Below are 20,683 nucleotides of genomic sequence, written 5' to 3'. Positions count from 1 at the left end.
GTTCTCCTGTCCCTGCGTTCTCTGCCCGTGGCGCTGTCGGAGCCCGGCCCGGGCTTCCCCCAGTTGGTGTCCATGGGGTCCCTGGCTGGGATCCCCTTCCAGCGGGATCTCGGCACAGCCAGAGCCGGCACCACGAGCGGCACTGGCACGGGGCCACCGGGGAGCTGCCGCTGCTGCAGCTGCATCCTGCCATTCCCAGTTGCTCCCAGTTCCTCAGTGGCTGCGCATTCGGCTCCCAGCATACGCCTGGCAGCTCCCAGCACCCCCCAGACAGGGACTAATCACACCCCCTGCAATCCCAGTCCGATTGTAGCTACTCCCAGTATGATCCCAGTAACTCCCAGTATGATCCCAGTCAGTCCCAGTATGATCCCAGTTACTCCCAGTATGATCCCGGTCACTTGCAGTGTAACTCCACTCACTCCCAGTCGGATGCCAGTGGCCCCCAGTATGATCCCAGCTGCTCCCTGTCAATGCCAGCATGACCCCAGGAGCCTCCAATATAATCCCAGTGATTCCCAGTCTCTCCCAGTATATCCCAGACCTCCCCAGCATGCTTCCAGTCACTCTCAGTTCCCCTCAGTTGCTTTCAGCATGATTCCAGTTGCTCACAGCCATTCCCAGTCAATCCCTGTATGACTCCAGTCATCCTCAGTGTGATCCCAGTCTCACCCAGCATGGATCCAACTGCTCCCACTGTCAAACCAGTATGATCCCAGTTGCTGCCAGAGTAGTTCCACTTGTTCCCAGTTCCTCGCAGCATGGTCCCAGTTGTCCCTAGAATAGTCCCAGTCCCTCTCACCGAGGTCCAACTCACTCCCAGTTGCCCCCAGCATGGTCCCAGCTGTTCCCTGTGTGCTTCCAGTCCCCCCAGTATGGTCACAGACAGTCTCAGCATATCCCAGTTGGCCTGGTACAGTTCTAGTTAGATCAGAATGATCCCAGTCTTTTCCAGTTCCTCCCAGTTGCCTCCAGCATGATCCCAGTTTCTGGCAGTTGCCCAAAGTGTGATCCCAGTGGCTCCCAGGATGACCCCAGCAGGAGCAGTAGTCATACCCAGTATGGTTCCACTCACTTCTTGGATGATCCCAGTCACTCCCAGTATGATGCCAGTGGCCCCCATTATGATCCCAGTTGCTCCCTGTCAATGCCAGGATTACCCCAGGAGCCTCCAGTATGATCCCAGTGATTCCCAGTCTCCCCCAGTATATCCCAGTCAGCCCCAGCATGCTCCCAGTCACTCCCAGTTCCCCCCAGTTGCTTTCAGCATGATTCCAGTTGCTCACAGCCACTCCCAGTCACTCCCAGTATGGTTCCAGTCACCCCCAGTATGACCCCAGTCAGTCCCAGATACTCCCAGCGTTATTGCAGTCATGCTCAGAGTGACTCCCTGGCACTCCCAGTGTGGGCCCAGTTGCTCCCAGTCACTTCCAGTATGGTTCTAGTCAGAACCAGCACCTTCCCAGTCACTCCCAGTATGATCCCAGCCATTTCCCATAGGATCCCAGCATGGGCACAGCTGCTCCCATGATCATCCAGTGTGGCTCCAGTTGCTGCCATTTACCCCCTTTGTGGTTTCAGTGTATCCCAGTTGCTCCCAGCATGTTCCCAGTCATTCCCAGCTGCCCTGAGTTGCTTCCAGCCTGATGCCAGTTGCTCAGGAGGAGCTGGAGGAGGAGGAGGAGGAAGGGAAGGGCAGGGATGGAGGGGGTGGCGGGATTAGGGGGGAGGAGGGATGGAAGAGGAGAGGGAGGAAGAGGAGGGACAAAGGAGAATCAAGGAAAGAAGAAAACCACGCGGTCATTCCTCCCCTGAATTCGCAGCCCCCACCTGTGGGATCATCACCCCCCCCTCACCATCGAGCAGGTGAGTGGGGAGGGGGAGGGAGCTCAGCCCAGATATCCCGGGGGGTCCCTGGGTTGGGTTTTTGGGGGGATGTTTGGAGAATGAAGCAGTCCAAGGCTGAGCAGAAAAGGCCCCTCGGGGGGACATCGGGGGGTGCCAGTGGCGGTGCCGGCAGAGGCAGCCTGGAGGAGCAGAGCCCTGTGTCCCCCAGGAGCCCAAAGTGGGGAGCCCAGAGAGGGGGAACGCCGCCATTGGCAGGAGCCTCAAGAGCCTGGAGAGGGGCAGGGGGGACTCCTTGGAGCCGCTGCAGCCCAGAGCAGAGAATGAGGGGAGAAGGGAGCCCAGGAGCTCAAACAGCCCCGGCATCCCGAAATGGGGAGAGCGAAGAGGGGGGAGCTTTTGGCATTGCTGGGACTGCCAGCAGCCTGAGCAGGGCAGGCACCGAGGAGAATGGGGGCCCCCAATCCAAGCGTGACCCCAGCAGCTGGGACAGGGGGAACCCCCAAACACCAAAGAGGAGGGACCAGGCACAGGAAACTCCTGGGAGGCTTTTCCAGGGCTGAATCTTGGTGTTTGGGAGGTTTTTATGCCACCCAGATTGCCAGTGACTCCTAGAGATGGACTTGGGCAGAGGGACTTTCAAACTCAATGTGCTCATCCCTTGTTTTCCCCAAACCAGGATTTCCCATTCCCAACCCTTGGGAGGCTGCAAGGCAGAGGAATATGCCCCAGGACACTGATGCAGGTGAGGAGGAAGTCAGTGCCCTTTTCCCCTCTGTGCTGCTCCATCTCCTAGCCCAGCATGGCCCCGGCTGCAGCTCAGCCCTGGCGGGATCTCCTTGCCCTTGCCTGTGGTATGGAGGCAAATCCCATCCTGTCCTTGTCCTTCCTCCCCCAGAGCAGGAGCTGAGCATGGAGAGCAGGGAGGACAAATGCCCGCGGCAGAACATGGTGGAAGAGGCCGTTTTGAGCGGCTCCACAGCGCAGGAATCCAACACGGAGGAAAAGCCCTGGAGATGCCGCACGAGGAAGGGCTGCAAACGCAGCTGGTGGGGATCTGAGGGGGAAAGAGCCAACCTGGGCCGCGAAGGCGGCCAGAGATGGAGCCAGAGCTCAGAGCTGGTGCTCCATGAGCAGCTCCATGATGGGGAGAAGCCCCAGAAACGTGTGCAGTGTGGGAAGAGGTTCCGGATGAGCTCCAACCTGATCAAGCACCAGAGGACCCACACTGGGGAACGGCCCTACGATTGTGATCAATGCAGGAAAAGATTTAAGACCAGCTCCCATCTCCTCCAGCACCAGCGCACGCACATGGAGGAGATGCCCTTCCACTGCCCCGACTGTGGGAAGGGATTCAGGCACAAGTCCCATCTTGTCATGCACCAACAAACCCATACTGGGGAGAGGCCCCATAAGTGTGAGGAATGTGGGAAGAGCTTCAGCCGGAGCTCCAGCGTGATCCGGCACCAGGTAATCCACACCGGGGAGAGGCCCTATGAGTGTGAGGAATGTGGGAAGAGCTTCAGCTTGAGATCCCAGCTGATGAGGCACCAGGTGGTCCACACTGGGGAGAGGCCCTACGAGTGTGAGGAATGTGGGAAGAGCTTCAGCTGGAGCTCCACCCTGATCAGGCACCAGAGGACCCACACTGGGGAAAGGCCCTATGAGTGTGAGGAGTGTGAGAAGAGGTTTAGCTTGAGATCCGAGCTGAATCAGCATCAGAGGACCCACACTGGGGAACGGCCCTACGAGTGCGATCAGTGCAGGAAGAGATTTAAGTCCAGGTCTGATCTCCTCCAGCACCAGCGCACGCACACAGAGGAGAGGCCCTTCCGCTGCCCCGACTGTGGGCAGGGCTTCAGGCACAATTCCCATCTTGTCATGCACCGACAAATCCATAGTGGGGAGAGGCCCCACGAGTGTGAGGAATGTGGGAAGAGCTTCAGTCGGAGCTCAACCCTGATCAGGCACCAGAGGACCCACACTGGGGAACGGCCCTACGAGTGTGGGGAGTGTGGGAAGAGGTTCAGACAGAGCGCCAGCCTGATTCAGCACCGGAACATCCACACTGGAAAATGGTCGCACAGGTGTGGGAAATGTGGAAAGAGCTTCAGGCTGCATTCCCAGCTGATCCGCCACCAAAAGATCCACACAGGGGAGAGGCCCTACGAGTGTGATAAATGCAGGAAGAGGTTTAAGACCAGCACCTATCTCCTCAAGCACTATTGGATTCACAGAGAGGAGAGGCCCTTCCAATGCCCCGACTGCGGGAAGGGATTCAAGCACAACTGCACCCTCATCACCCACCGGCGCATCCACACTGGGGAGAGGCCCTACAAGTGTGAGGAGTGTGGGAAGAGCTTCTCACAGCGCTCTCACTTGAACAAGCACCAACGGAGCCACCGGTAAGGGAAGCCCTGCGAGTGCCCCGAGTGCGGGAGGAGCTTCGTGCGCTGCTCCAGCTCCATCCCCCACTGCAGGAGGCACTTTGGGCACAGCCCTGGTCACTCACATTCCTGTGATCCATGTTGGGAACACACCTGGCTGCTTCTCCTTTACGTTTGGCCTGAATTTTCCTCTGCTTCATCTTCATCTCTTAAAAGCAGCCAAACAGGGTTAAATGAATGAAATTGATCAAAGATGTCCAAAGTCCCTCCATTAATCAAGAGTTTGAGGGGGAATTTAGGACTTGGGGACACATTCTGTGTGGAGTGGCTCTGTGTCTAAGAGGCAGGAATTTGATTTCACCCTTCTTGTGTTGCTAAGAACTCCTCCCTTGACCCAAACCCCAACTCCAGCCCTGGGATACCCTATAAAAACCCCATGGCTCTGCCTTTGCTCTGTCTGTCGGGGGTCAGAAATGGATTCTGGAGCTTTCTCAAACCAAGACCCAACTTGTTTGTTCCCGACATCAGCAGCTGTGGCCTCCCTGGATACCATGAACTCTGGAGAATGGGGGCAGCCAGTGAGGACAGGTCCTCGATTGCAAGATAAGTGTGTTTTCTGTTTGCCATCTGTCAGAGGTGGGGCAGTTATCTTCTGTTCATTGGGCAGTTTATCTCTTCCACAACCAATCCTCCCTCCAGGAGATATCTTCTGATAATGGACTGGCCATTAATTATTAATTATCTGCTGTTAATGGGCCATTGAGTGTCCCTGCATGGCTGATAAAATGACATCCTGCCATTAGGTGATGCTCCGCCCAGGAGGAGGAGCCAAGCATTCCTACCTGGATAGAATCTGAGGTTTGGAACACCACAGCAGCCTTTTCCCACTGGATTCCCAGAGGATCAGCCTTTTCCCACTGGATTCCCAGAGGATCAGCCTTTTCCCACTGCATTGCCAGAGGAGCAGCTGTCTTCTCCACTGGATTCCCAGAGGACGGAAGATTCCCCAGCCCATCTGCAGCAGCCCGGACCTTCAGAGGAAAACTCCACCCTCCTCCAGGCTCCCTGCTCCAACAGAACCACACCTGGCACTGCAGGAGGGCTGCAGCCACCATTGACTGTGACTGCTGCCAATACCCTGACCCACAAGGTGTCAGGTACTGTTCTGACTCTGTCAGTGGTTTTGTTTGTTTGTACTACAGCATTTGTATTTTTAATTTTTCCTTATAAAACCTGTTATTCCTATTCCCATATCTTTGCTTGAGAGCCCCTTAATTTCAAAATTACAACAATTCAGAGGGAGGGGGTTTACATTTTCCATTCCAGGGGAGGAACCTGCCTTCCTTAGCTGACACCTGTCTTTTCAAACCAAGACAATAACAGTTACTTTAACACACAGATATAAAATACATTTTAATATCTTTGAAAAGCCAATATTATAATATATGTGTATAACGATAGTGACCTTAAAAACATGGGACTAGAAAGCTTATGAGGAGGGGAATTTCCAGTAAGGGAAGCAAAATTCCCAGTACTGGGACTGGGCCATGGGACCGACATCTACCATCATTCAGCGAGAGGTTTATTTTTATGGATACGTATTATAATATTGGCTTTTCACAGATATTAAAATAGATTTTATATGTGTGATGTTAAAGTAACTGTGTTGTAAAGATATAGTTTTGTTTTCTGTCATTAATTAAGCTTAGTGAAATGGCTGCTTGTGTTAAACTGCCTGCTTGAATGGGATAACATCCAATGCACGCAGGATGAGGACACCTGTACAGATCTGCCAACTATCAGCACTCCCCGTCTGAAGGCAGAGTGGACCAAGGCCCAAAAACTGGAGGTGATAAGAATGGACTAAAACCACAACCAAGGAATCTGCATGCCCTAAAAAGGCAGATCCAAGGAAGAGCCATGCTAAACCGTTCTTGAAGCATGTAAACTAGTTTGGGGTAAAGTTTGCTGTGCATGAGGCTCTATGAATATGCAACAGGCTGATGTAAGGGGAAAGGTATTTCAGGGGGATCCCCAGTGCCAAGATGCACCCGGCTGTGATAACCTTTGCTCCATGGTCCTGGTCTCCCATTGTCCTTTATTAAACTTTTTACATTTTCACAGGAGAGTGAACGTGTTTTTCACATTTAGGAACAGTTTAAGATTTTTTGTTTTTCATGGGAGGGAGTTTTGAAGTGGCTAATCTGCCTGCAACAAGGACCATTTCACGGGCTCTTGTCACCTTTCCTGACAAGTCTGCTGCAGCTCATGGAGGGTAAAGCCCTGGAGGCTCGTTGGGGGCGGTTATGGATGATTGCAGGCAGCGCCTCGATGCCCTGCATCAGCGGTGCCCCCTCCTGGGAACCCCCACATTTTGGGGGAGAATTTGGAGGGTTTTGAGGAGATTTGAGGGAGATTTTTTCTGGGTTTGAATCCTATGCCAAATTTGGTGTCGGGGAGGTACCAAAACCACCCAAAATCCACCCAGAATTGACCCAAAATTACCAAAAATTAACCCAAAATTTCCTCCAAATCCATCCTCTGGGGGTTTGGGGGAGATTTGGAGGGATTTTAGGGGAATTTTAGGGGGGAATTTTTAGTGGGTTTGAATCCTACGCCCACTTCGGCATGCATGAGGTACCCAAACCCCCCCCAAAATCCACCCAAAATTTTTCCTGAAGTGGTTGGGAGGAAGTTTGAGGGGGTTTGAGTGAATATGGGGGTTCCGGGGGAGATTTTATGGTGGTTTTTGGCAGTCATCATCATCCAAAACACAACACCCCATGCCAAAGCCTAGACCAAACCCTAAGGACTGTGCCCCCCATGGAGAGGAGATCAAAGAACTGCACCCCTTCTGGGGAGGAGATCAAAAGCCAGAGGAGACTGAGCTATTAACTCATTAAGTAAAAACATATTCATTTAATCAAGTATCATAATTTCTGTGACTTTATCCTTTGTAATTAAGTCTCGAATGCTTTTCTATTCCTTGTTAATTTAGCTGAATAATATTCATTTTGGTTTTGTAAACTATTAAGTCGTATTCCTGATCTTATATATGTGGTCCCATATGTCTAATAAACCACAAACTTACAATTTAGCAGCAGTTTTAATTGAGATAAAATAATATGATCAAATAGCATCCAGTAGTTACAAAAAGAAATTTGGCAGTGGTTCAGATGAAGCATAAGCAAAACCCATCGATCGGGGTACGGGGAGGGCTTCCCACCCTGCCTCATGTGCAAAAGGCAAAAGGATCCCAACACAACTTATATACTGTGTGCTAATACATATTCATCAATATTTTCCTGTAAATCTCCTCCTATTTCCGGTTCTTGAAATCTACATCACCACAGCACACACAGCGCATGCTTCCGCTGTGGCTAAGGGGGCTTCTGGCTCTTTGCTTCTCTTCTTGGAGGAAGGCCAACAGTCTTCCTCGCTGTCCTCTGAATAACCTGGCAGGTTGTGCACGTGCCCCAAGTCCTGTGTTATGTAAGTAAGCACTGTGTTCCAAGTAAGCCTTATTATTTTATAGATAAGAGCACTATTCTAGACTCCCTGTCTGGAATTGTCCCAACTTTATTCATGTCACGGCCGATCCTGTCCTGGGAGTTGTCTTAACTTTGTCTTGATGTCAATTCTGACTTGGGAGTCTTCCTAACTTTTGTTCATCCAGTCTCCCATATCCTGTTTCCTACATGTATCATCTAAAAGAAACCCATGTGCTTCATAACATTAATCACATATACCTTTCCAATTATTTTCCAAAAATATTTATATAATTACAATTTTGTTAGCACAAATCACATCCATTTATCACAGGAGGCCAAAAACTTGGAAAAGGAGGAAAGAAACACTCCAATAATGACGATGACAAAAAAATCCCAATTTATTTTTGACAGCAAATGAACACCGGCCGCCCTCCAGCCCTCCCAGCCTGGCAGGCTGAGTGGGGCCATTCCCATGGCATGAGGTGCTGGCAGCCTGCGGAGAGAAACCAGAGACCCACGGTCAGTCGCAGCAGGCTCCTGTGCCCCTGTCCTGCCATGGCTGTGCCTGGGCCAGGCTGCTGGCTGTGCTCAGAGCCCAAACCTCCCGACCCATTCTCTGTTTTTAGAGAAGGGCAGCGTTTCAGGCCACGTTCCACCTCCTCTGCTTAATCACAGCACAGCAACCTCCTCAGCAGCTGCAAGAGCGGGATGCCCGTGTGCCCGCTGCCGCCTGCCCTGAGCCATTCTGCCAGCTGAGCTGTGGAGCCGGGTGCCCACCTCTGGAGAGTTGCTGCCAGGAGAGGAGCCAATCCCGCACCAGGTCCTTGTCCTTCTGGAAGGGGCTGTCCCCACAGACCGTGGCCCCTGGGGTAGCGCTGGCACTGGACGCTGCAGGCGCTCCCCCGTCCGGTCCGGGAACCAGGTGTAATCCTCCTGGGAAAAACAAAGAACAAAAGCACGAAAGTCAATTCAAAACGAGACCTGGAAACAAAGCACAAAGCTTGTCACCATTTCACGGCCCTGTGGAGGGTCTGACCACTCCATGTGAGAATTAAACCTGTCCACGGGTGGGGAAAATCCCCACCTTTCCTGCCCATAAACGCAGCCCTTCCTCAAGGGGCGGCAGAGCAGACCAGCTGGGGCACAGCTTCAGAACCCGTCCCCCTCTGCTGCCTCCCATCCACATGGATGGATGCTTTTGTCAGGCTGGCTGCCCCCGCCTCAGCCCGTGCCAGGCTGGCTGGCAGAAGCTGTCAACAAGGCCAGGAGCTGGCTCTCCTTCCACAACATCCGTCCCCTGTCCCGCCAAAAAGCAGCTCGGCGGCCGGCAGGAAAATTAATATTCCCCAGCGCCGCCGAGTGGGGAACCTCCGGCACATGGCCAGGCTGAGCCCTGCTGTGCCTGGAAGCACCAGCATCCCCCCGTCCCTGCGCCGGCTGGGGACTCCTCTTGATTACATTGGGGCGCAGAGCGTGTCCTCCAGGCAGGGGCCGCAGCCGAAGCCAATGGGCTCTGCCCCGCCGGCGGCCAGCTCCAGGATGGTGTTCCCAGCTCCAGGATGGTGTTCCCAGCTTCACGTCGTGCTCCAGAAGAACACGCCAGTTGTGCCTCGGCTTGTGGGGACATCACGATGCCATTGAGCTGCAGGGGGATGTTTCCCCTCTCCCAGTCTGTGGCACCTTCACCACACTGCCACCACTTCTCCAATGGGACGGGCAGCATGGAGCCGCTCCCTCCACAGCTTGCGGGGACCAGCGGAAGCATCTCCTCAGCTGCGCTCTCTCCTCCGCGCCGCGGCCGCAGGGAAACGCTCCGGGGTTTACTTCCAGTGCCACGAGACGCGTGCCGGTGCTACTTGCTGGGCTCCTGGATCCTACTGTGCACAGGGATGCATCTCTGCTGTCTTCTGGGCCAGGCAGGGCTCCTGCAGCCAAGAATGCTCAAAAAGGTCCTCCAGTGATGGCCTGTCTGTGGGGTCCATGCAGAAACACCACCTGATTAGGTGCTGCCACTCTGTGGAGAGAAACCAGAAACCACCGCTCAGCGGGACAAGGCTCCTGTCCATGCTCTCCCACATTCCACAATGCCCAGGCCACCAGGAGTGCTCAGAGCTGCACCCAAAAGCTTCCTATTGATCCTCTCTTGTGGATGACACCAGCAGAGAGGCACAGGTGCCACCTCCTTCAGCTAAGCCCAGGAGATCCACTCCTCACCAGCTGCAAGAGTAGGATGCTTATGTGCCAGCTGCCTCTCACAACCCTGTTCTTCCCCTCGTGCCTTGAAGGCACATCCCCACCTTGAGACATCCAGGAAGAAGAGCTGGCCCTGGACAATGTCCTCGTTGGTGTGGAAAGGAAAGTGCCCGCAGACCAGCTCATAGAGCAGGATGCCCAGGACCAGATGGTGGCTGGCTGGCCATGGTAGCAACCAAAGAGGATCCACTCCGGTGGGCTGTACTCTGATGCTCCTATGGGGGACACAGGCGCAGCTCATCAGGCCCATGCTGCTCCCTCCCTCCCAGCCAGCTCCCGTTCCACAACAGCCAGCCTCTGCCCTGCCAAAAAGCAACTTGGCTGCAGCTGGCTGAAGAAGGATTCCCCCTCCTTCCCTCCCTCCTTCCTTCCCTCCCTCTTCCCCCTCTGCCAGACAAAGGGGAACTTTGCTGCCCTGCTGGGCCCTGGCTTTGGGCTCACCTGACATCTGGGTGTAGAGGATCGTGCCACAGCCGAAGTCGAGGAGTTTCGCCTCACCCGTGGCCAGGTCGATGAGGACATTCTCGGCCTTGATGTGGTGGCGCAGGACGCCGCGGCTGCTGCAGCGCCACACGGCCTCCAGCACCTGGCAGAGCAGCCCCCGCCCCACGGACTCCGTCAGGAACCGCCGCTCGTGCAGGAAGTACCAGAGGTGCTGACAGCGCTGCGGACGCTCCATGAGCAGCGCGAAGCCCTCGGGCACCTCGAACCAGTCCAGGAGCCACACGACACCGCGGAAGCCAGGCCGCAACACCTTCCACAGCAGCGCCGGCTCCAGGGGCACAAGGGCGCCCTTGCGCTGCTGGGGGGCAACGATGCCGTCAGCGGGGCCGATGCTGCGCCGCGCCTCGGGCAGCCCCTGCCCGGCCCCGCCGCGGCTCGCCATGGCCGGGCCCGGGGCGCTGCGTGGCCCCTGCTCACTCCACGCTCGCTGCCCTCGCAGCGTTCCGGCTGCTGCCCTGCCGGGCCTCGCCTCAGCCCCGCCCGGCACGGCCCGCCGGCTCCTCCCGCTGGCCCCGCTCACTTACCAGCCATGCCCACTCCGAGATGCGCTCCCGGGACACTCTCTTGATGGCCACCTGCGAGCCAAGGCCAGTGGTGGACTGAAGATCACGCTTGGTTAAGCGTGTATAAGCTGGAGAACACGCAGAATAAAAAATCTTTTTTCTTCTTGGACCCTGATCACAAGTGTATGTCACATCCGGCCTAATGGTGACAGCTGCCCCATCTCTGGGTCAAGAAACGAGTATTGTCTGACAGGTAACTTATCGACAAACTGAGAAAGAAATTAGTACATGGGCATGCAGATTTCTGAAGGGAGGAAAGAAAAGTGTTGACAAGAATAAGCCTAAATTTTAAATGCCTGAAACACTCAAAAATAACATGTTTTGGGCTATTGTACCATATGTTACACAGGGTTCAAACAAACCACAACTCATTAGTATCTGGACTTCATTGCCCACTATGCTTTGAAATGTTGCTAAAGGCACTTTGTGTCAAAGATCCAGTTCCTGTAGGTCACTGTAGATGTAGATCAAAATCCTACCAAAAAATCCGTGTCCAAACCAGCAAGAGTGAGACTTTTGTCCTTGGCAGTAGCTTCCAGGTGCTCCTGGAAACTACCAGGCCTAGACACAAAGATGTGCATTTAACAAAGGGAGAGAAGCACCATGCTTAGCTCTAACTGTGACCTTTGCTAGCAGATCTACTAGCAGGTAATAAATTCCATTTGTTCTGCTCTTAGCCAGAGCCAAGATGGGAATCAAAGTCTAGATCACAGGAGAAGATCACAGTAGTCTCAGCTTTTCCAGATGAGGAAAAATACAAAGGATGGTAAATTTGTGTTGGGTTTACAGGGTTTTTTTACAGATCAATAGACAAGTGATGAAGCTTAAAAGATGACAGCAAAGGAAAATCAACAGATATGCTGAAACTGCGTGAAGACGAAGGAGACTTCAAATTAACTGAAAAGCTGCACAGAAAGCTTCTCTACTTTTTGCAGATGCTTCAAGTTTTAAATGAAAAAATCTAGCAGCACTTCCAACTTCTTTTTATCAATTCTAGAATAAAGACAATGAAAACTGTGTACTGCTGCTTACAGTATGAAGGAAAGCACAGGAAGCCATTAGAGTAAGAACAATTGTGTTTAGAAGGCTGAGGCACCCTTTGGGGTAGGAGGAATGGGGAGGCGTGGAAATCAGGCCCGTGGACACCATTCAAGGAGCATCCAGGCCCTGAGCAGTCCCTCACAGTGGGTATCCCAGCAGATGGAGTCCAAATGCAGCCACAGCTGGGTGGGAAATGTGCCGGGCTGTTGAGCCGTGGTTAGCAGGGGCTCCTCCATCAAATTGCTCCCTGACAGGTGTGGTATGCTCTGTGTGTGTGTGCCCAACAGCTGGCAACAGCAGGCTGGCCCAGATGTGGGAAAAAGCCAAGGAGGCAGCAGAGTGGGAATGGGGCTCTGCAGGATTCCCTGGTGGTTGCACACACCCGTGGGGGATGAGGCTGGCCCAGATGGTCCCTGGGGCTCTGAGCTGAAAAGGGGGGAAAAGAGAAGCAGGGAGGAAGGGCCAGATGCCACTATGACAATGCCATTCCATCCCATAGGTGACATAGTGAGAGGAGGGTGGGAACCAAATGGTGATTGCTGCTGATCACCCTGACATCTCCAAGACAAGAAGCCCAGAAAGGACTGCACATCTGCCTCCTAGTGTTGTCCTGAATGGGAGCTCATCTCCTGGCGTTCATTATCTGCAAGTCTTGCAGCTTCCCAGGGACACTCCACACTTCAGGTAAGCAAAGCTGCTTACCTCACTGTGTTCTTTGGGCTTCTGAAAGGGACTGTCCACTCAGCTACAGCCTGGCAAGGAAGGGAGTCTTACAACACTCTGGATATTTTAGACTTTTATTGGCATTTGGGCTGAAACAAAGTATCCCCTCGCTACTTCTCCATCTTCATCCTTCCGTCCTGCAGGTGGCCTGTTCAGGCTGACAGCTTGGAGCGCCTGCAGGCTCCAGTTGGGCTGCAGCCCAGCTTTTCCTCTCACAGCTTAATTCTTATTATGACAATTCCTTCATTTCTACTTAAAAGCTTTCCTAAATTAACAACACTCTATTCTAAGCTAAACAATCCTCTTTTATCTAAGCTATCTACGTTCCATAATCCTTAAAACTTGATCCCTATATTTCCTAATTTTTTTCAACTTTCATCTTTTTGAGAAAGAAAAAACAACAGAGCTTTAAACTAAACCTAACACACAGCTAACCTAACCTAATCTAACCTAACACCTATGTGCGAGGGCGTTCGCGGCCCTATGTCCGGCTAGCAGAAGGGGGTGAGAATGGCCGACGCCCCTACGCATCGGAGGCCAGCCCCTCTTGGCGTCTTGGCCTTGGGCTGGGCTGGATCTCGGAATCGGACTACTTGTGCTTGAGAGGACGAATAAGGAGGCGACCACTTGCTAGGGGTATCACGTCGGTTTATTGGAGAATCCCACACGAACAGGGGAAGCAACAAGGTTTTAAAGGGAAGGGGTGGAGAAGGGAGGGAAACCCGGCAAACCAATCCATGAATAGATAGGGAGGTACACAACATAAGTGACATGAGGATATAGCCAATAAACGTAAAGCAGAGGAGGGGCCCCGGGACACCAGCCAACCACAACCCCCAGAGAGAAGAAGTTTCTCGAAGCCTGGGAGGAGTGGGGGGTGATTGACAGGGCCCAGGGAGGAGGGAAGACTTACTTACAAGGCAAAGCCTGGGAGGGGAAATTACATAACATAAGAGATTGGCAGTGGAGGGGAAGAGGTATCCATGGTAACTTAACTGTCAGGTCCACAGTGGCGGGAAAACTGTGTAGGGAGGAACCATTTAACACAGAACAAAGGGGGAGCATACATAAAATAGGGGAGAAAACTGGAGAACTTAAAAACACATCACAACAACCTAAACTGAGCAAATATGAAAACTGTCACATTTCCTATCTATGGCACAGCTCCTCTTAATACTCGGGGGATGGCTGAAGCTCTGCCTCAAGATGACACATCCCCTTTTCACAGAATCACAGAATTACAGAAATTCTAGGCTGGAAGAGACCTGTAAGATCAACGAGTCCAACCCATGTTCTAACACCTTAACTAGATCATGGCACCAAGTGCCACATCCAGTCTTTTTTTAAAGTGTTTGAGGGATGATGACTCCACCACCTCCCTGGGTAGATGATTCCAGTATTTGACCACTCTTTCTGTAAAATACTTCCTCCTTAATTCTAGCTTGCATCTCCCTTGGCGCAGCTTGAGACTGTGTCCTCTTGTTCTGTCTGTTGTTGCCCGGAGAAAGAGACTGACCCCCAGCTCACCACAGCCACCCTTCAGGAAGTTGAAGAGGGTTATAAGGTCACCCCTGAGTCTCCTTTTCTCCAGGCTGAACAACCCCAGCTCCCTCAGTCGTTCTTCATACGGCTTGTGTTCCAAGCCCCTCACCAGCCTCGTTGCTCTCCTTTGGACACACTCAAGCATCTCAACGTCCCTCCTAAAATGAGGGGCCCAGAACTGGACACAATACTCCAGGTGAGGCCTCACCAGTGCTGAGTCCCTCCTCTTGGCTGGCGGGGCATAAGGGCCTCCTCAGGCGCAGGTGTCTCCTCTCCAGTCTTCCTGCACTTGCTTGGCTGAAATGATCAGAGCAGCCAGGCTGGAGGCAGGATTGCCTGAGGTCACAAAGGGATGTTGCCCAGAGGATAAAGAACAAAGAAAGGAACTCTTACTTTCCAGGATCCCACCCTCACGGGCTCATGCAGGATTCCCTGGCTACCAGGAAGACACACAAAGAGCACCGAGGGCAGCGTGTCTCCCTGCGCCTTCCTGTCCTGGGAGCTGTCTGTGCCACGTGGCCCACACTCCTCCTCATCCCTTCATGCAGGTGTCCTCAGCTGACAGGGCTTTTTGCCCCTTTGCTTTTTCTTACCTGCAGGAGTTCCTGGGCAGAGCAGCGCCTGTCCTTGTCTGCCTGCAGGCAGCAGCGGAGGAAGTCATGCAGGAGAGCTGAGTGGTGCCTGGGCTTCTGCAGTTTTGGGGGCCCGTTCCTTTCTATCAGTTCATAAACCTACAGCAAAAGGATGCAAGAGGACACTGCACCTGCTCCTTTGCTAGCCACATCAGCTCTCTCCACACAGAGCCCTCTTGCTAAGCTGCACCTTACCCTGAGACGGGCTTCCCCCTCGTAAGGAGCTTCCCCTTCCACCATTTCCAGCCCCATGATCCTCAGGGACCAGATGTCCACTTTGGGGCCATAGGCTTCTCCTCTCACCACCTCCGGTGCCATCCAGCTGGGAGTGCTGACGCTGGAGCTGCGCTTGTTGGGCTCAGGGCTGAGCTGAGCACAGAGGCCAAAGTCACCTGAGGACAAAAACAAAGTCTGTCAAAGCCAGCTACCACTGGCAAAGCGGCCAAAACCATTGCCCACTCCAAGCCTGACCAGGCCATGCTGAATCGAGCTGAAAAAGCAGCTCAGCTCTCCTTTCACGTGCCTGGAGCCAGGCAAACAGGGCATTGGCCACTTCCAAAACACCCTCACCATTCACGCACTGGCCAAGCGGCGCTTCTGCCCAAGCGGCACTCACCAAAATGCAAGCACATGGCATGTGCTGGAAATGCTGCAGCCCAGCAGGGATACCCATCCAACTTGACAGATCCATCCATGCCCACAAGGACGTTGTTGCTTTTGATGTGTCTGTGGATGACTTGGCGGGAATGAAGGAAATGCAGTCCTTGCAGGCACTGAGAGAGAAAAAGGAGGGAGGGAAAGTTAACGTGCACGATCTGATTTCATCCCACCAGAAAGGAAAGAGCTCGATGGGATTGACGGCTTTCTCAGGCAACTGTGAGCGAGGGCACAGCATCATGGTGCTGTCACCAAGAAGAGCTTGCTGCTTCAACACTCTTGGAAGTTTTTTCTCGATTTCCAAGCAAAGGCATCTGGGCTTCCAAAAGTTCCACCGGCCTTCGGTAGGAAGCGCGTCACCTTTGGCTGGGAGGCAGCATGGCAAAAATTTTTGGGGAAGCCTAGTGGCAGCAGAGGAGGAAGCAGCACCTTAGAGCTGTTCCAGAATCCATCGCCATCGGGGCTGCAATGCTATCCTTTGAAGCTAACGCCAGCTCCTCTCCCTTAGCTTGAAATTCTGCCACCTGCATGCTGCCTTCCAGTGGCAAGGAATGTAGGACAGACAGACAGGCTCCAGGAAAACATTGCCAGGCAAAGCTGAGAAGAGGAAGCAAGTGAAACCAAGTGAGTGAGCGAGCACCAGTGCCACAGGACAGACAGGATGGAAGAGTGCAAGAACAGAGCCTGAGGAGTGCGGGGACAGTGGCAGGCAGTTCACTTCCCATGCTCTTTCTTCTCCTGTGTGTCGTGACATCAGCAGTAGCAGCAAAGGAAAGGTGAGAGCAAGAAATCTCGGCTCTCCTTAACCTCCAGCTGGCAAGCGGCATCCTGGGCAGGCTCGGGGAAGCACAAGTGGGATCCCTCACCTCCTGATAGACAGTGCCTATCTGTCCTTCCTCCAGGTACACTGCCCCGAGCACATCAAACAAGGTGCCACCATCCATGAACTCCATGGCCAGCCAAAGCTCTGCATCCATCAGGTAGCTGAAAGAAGAAAACCACAGCATGGAGAGACAGCAATGGGCACAGCCTCAGTCACCCCAGAGCCTGCTCTCCAAGCTACGTGTGCCACAAGAGGTTATTGAACACCAGCTCCACCTCCTCCCATGCTCTGGAGACCAGCAGAGAAATCATCAACAGCTCCCTTCTCTGCCGGTGACCAAAGGGCATAGTCTCTTGGGGCTTGCACTAGCTAAAGCTACGTTGACATGAGAATACGCCAATCTGTCTAAGTAGGCAACGATATTGGGACTCCTGTTGTCCCTCATGGCCAGGATTTCATTGGCAGCCAGCTCCTCGGACATCCCCTCCTCAAGTGACATGGTCTTGATTGCCACCTGAAATGACCTTGGCCACCATTCCCTTGAGAAGACGCACCCTGCTCAAGATCACAAGGAGCACGGAGCGAGTGCTGGTGCAATGAGGCAGCGGGCAGGGCCAAAGTGCCTTGTCACTAGACAGCAGAGCTTAGCAGAAGCACCAAAGGCCATCCCAAATGCATTCTGCCCCCTGAGCCTAGACTGTACTTTAGAGGAACAGCCTCTGCTGCAGACATGGACCTGCCAGCCAAACCTCCAGGGAGAGCTCACAGCAGTGGGGAAAGTGCTCCAGAGCTGCAACATGGCATGGGGCTGTTGGCACTTTACCTGTTGTCCGCTGCTGGTGTCAAGGGCTCTATAAACAGCTCCAAATCCCCTGGAAAGACAAAAGCAGACGAAAGAGCCCTTTAGCCCTTGGCACTGGAATCAAGCCTAGGCATCAGATCTCCCCAGGCTGCCTGCATGCCTTCCTTAGAAAATGCCTGGCTGCGGCGTCTCTTCGGCCAACAGCACGTCAGCCCGCGAGCCCTCTGCCTTGCGGGGCAGGCTGCCCAAGGGAACACTAAGATGCAGCATGAAGACCAGGGGCCGCTGGAAACCTCCAAGGCTCAGCCAGGTCATTTCCAAACCTAAGGGGAACTCTCCTCCTTGTGCGGGTGTGTATGCATGTGTGTGTCAAAAAAGTGAGAAAAATTAAAGTCAGAAGACTGTCCTTGAGAATCTGACATTTCTTGAATGGCAAGGTGCTCTTTCAGGCCAGAAAGCTGCAGGGGTAGGGGATTTCCCACGTCCTTCTCCTCATTGCTGAAAGCAAGACAATGCCAGCATCAACTTGTCTTTGATGAGGCCTTCGGATTGCTTGGACCGAGCAGTCCAGGCAGGCAACAGGAGGTCAAGCCAGAGCCTGACCATGATTGGAGCTTGCCTGACTTCACGCTTGATATTGCACCAGCCAAAGACCTGGCTCACACTTTTGTAAAAGGAGCCGACACCACGCTTACCCTCATCCCAGTTCTTCAAGTGCCGTATATTTGCTCGTTGCCTGGCCCACACTCACAATGCTCCCTGAAAGACAAAAGCAGTGCAGGGCGCTCACTCGCACACAGAGACGCTGCTGCCCAGAGCCTCCCAAAGGCAGCCCCGCTGCCGGCAGCTCTGGACCCTTTGCGGTCTCTTGGCTTCCAGCTGCTGAGACCAGAAAGTGGGAGGGCCATCTTCTCCACCTTGCATCAGGTGGCCTTTCCAAGAAGGCCTTGATTTCCTTCAAGCACTGCATCCCATGCCATAAGCCCAAATGAGGAGCCCTTAAGAAGGGGGCCCTAAGAGGTCACCAAGGGCCTTTGCAGCCTCTGCAGGTACACCCACCATCACTGGCAGGTCCACTGCCAGGGGCACAAAGTGTCTGAGCCGGAGAAGGAGTAAGAACAGGAGCCCGAAAACAGCTGGGGCCAGAGAGCTCCCTGGAGCCTAGTCACTTGCTAGGTGCCAGCCTTCTGCTCAAGCAGAAACAATCTCTGCTTTTGTCTTTGGCACAGAAGGCAGCCCAGGCAGAGCCAAGCCAGGTCCAGCCACCCTCACAGGCAGCAGGAACTCCCTGAGCGCTGCCGCACTGCCTCAAAGCACAACAGGTTCTGCAGAGAGGCCTAAATTCCTCTGAGACCGAGGGGCAGCTTCTGGCACAGCCTACACCCAGACACGCACACAACACACTGCTCTGGCAGACAAGAAATGCACCCGCTCCTCCCTGTTCAGGCTCTGCTCCTGCCTCATCTCGGGCTGCTGGGCTGCGCTGCTGCTGTCAGTGCCAGCAGCGGGGGCGAGCTGGCTGCTGCAGGCCACGCTGCTCCAGTGGCACCAGGTTGAATTGCAGAGCCTGTGCTGAGCTGGGACAAGGAAGGATTGCCCGTCAGAAGGGCGGCTGACACACATGCCCCATGGAGCGCACAGCCAAAACAAGGCCTTGGCAATGTACTGTTAGCCACCGCCAGGCCTCTCCAGCTGGGGCGTTTCCCATGTCCCCTTCTCAAAGGCAACTCTGGGAAAAGCCCAAAGGCTGCTTGGATCCAGCCTCTCACGGCCACCTGCATGCTCCATGTTTGCAGATTTTCTGCAAGACACTGGCAACAAGGTAGCGATGGGGCTGCCAAGGTCCAGAAAGAGATCAGAGCAGGGCCCTAGAGCCTCATTGCTTTCCTCCCCCTGTCTTTCCCTGGCCAATGAAATCAGCCCGGAGCTGGCATGCAATGGGCTGCTCAGAAGCCCACAGCATGTCCCTTCTCTGATGTGTTTCACGGATTTCCCCTCTCCGTGGCAGCCTTTGGGGAGCGGCCCTTCGGAGACGCCTTCCAGCCCTGCCCAGACCCACCTGCCCTTTACAATGTAGGGCTGCCAAGGATTCTCCTCTTCAAACTCTGCTCTGAGCGGCTGGAAGTGAAGCACAGCCTGAAGCTAATTAGTCCATGGACACAGCAGGTCCCTTCCAGGGGCCAGTGTCTCCCAGGTCCCCTGCAAGGCTGTCAACTGCGTCTTTGGGCCGCTCCGTCTGCTGACCACAGGCAGCCTGCACTGACAATGGGCACAAGGGGCTGACTCCTACACTGAGAATCATTGAATGCTGCCTCCTGTCTGATGCCAAGAGACATTCTCGGGCCCTCTCAGCATGCCAGCTTAAATGTCCAACTTCAGAACCCATTGGCCAGGGCTGCCTGGCTTGCCTGAAGCAGCACTACGTCACAGTAGGCACACAGCCGCCAGCATATTCAGCCACCAGCAACAAGGGCTGCTCCAAAACTGGAAGCCTGGCCCTGCACCAAAGGCAGTGGCAAGTTCAGCTGCCACTTACTGGCTCTGCACATTCAGGCTGTGGAGGGACAGCAGCTGGAGGCTTGATGTTCCTTTGCTCCTCTTCAGTTTCTTCCTCAATGACAGAGGCAGCCAGAGGAGCTTCTGACCCTGCTGTTGAGCCCTGCAGACAGACAGAAGTGAGAGAGATGGGCAAAAGCCAATCCCTTAGGAGCTGCTTTCTATTGAGCTGGGAAAGGACCCAGAAGAAGGGGAAATCATAGACTTTGATCCAAGTGGGAGTCTGAGGCATGAAAACCCGAGGAAGTTGGCTGAATGAGGTGCTACTCCATCTTGCTGTGCATTTGAGCTTCCCTGCTGCCTAGAAGCAGCAAGATGCCTTGGAGCTGTCCCATTTGCCTTTCATCTCTTGAAAGGCTCTTCACTGGAAAATCAGCAAACAGCCAGTGCTCCCTTTGCTGCTGCTGATGCCACCGGGCAGTTGGCCTTTCTTTCAGCCTCCCACACTGGCACTCCACACTCAACTGCCGCACAATTCTCACACGCCAGCAACATCACAGCTTCCTTTGCCACTCACCAAAGGACAGGCTTGCCTCCATCCGCGTGTCAGGTGACCTGCAGCAAGCAAGGGAAAAGGAACCAGAGGCCCTTAGAAAAGTGCCTGTGCTGGCCACTCGCACAGCACAAGGCAGTCCCAACACAGAGCATTTCCCTTTCCCAACATGCCTGCAGGAGCAACAGCTCTTTCCCACAGCAAGCAAGAGAACAACAAGGGCGCTATAGTAGGCTCTGTCTACATTTGGGCCTCTTTTGCCAAGAGAGAAATAGAAACACGGTGGCGGAAATGCCCCTTGCTCTTCAACACTCTGAGGTTCTGTTGTGCCCACCAGCTCAAGCAACATTTTCCTCTTCTCTTTCCTGCAT

General features: G+C 53.8%; 1 protein-coding gene and 1 pseudogene across 1 annotated transcript in view; both read left to right on the top strand.

Annotated features, from left to right (window-relative positions):
* The window catches only part of LOC132077836 (zinc finger protein 208-like), a 416,438-nt pseudogene that overhangs the window by 124,129 nt on the left and 271,626 nt on the right, over nt 1-20,683 (top strand).
* Nucleotides 1-20,683, top strand: part of LOC132077837 (synaptonemal complex protein 1-like) — a 142,958-nt gene that overhangs the window by 16,028 nt on the left and 106,247 nt on the right.

This window comes from Ammospiza nelsoni, chromosome 10 (genome assembly GCF_027579445.1).
Source record: "Ammospiza nelsoni isolate bAmmNel1 chromosome 10, bAmmNel1.pri, whole genome shotgun sequence".
NCBI lineage: Eukaryota > Metazoa > Chordata > Aves > Passeriformes > Passerellidae > Ammospiza > Ammospiza nelsoni.
Note: the sequence above shows the minus strand (reverse complement) of the source record. Positions and strands in the feature narration are given on the sequence as shown.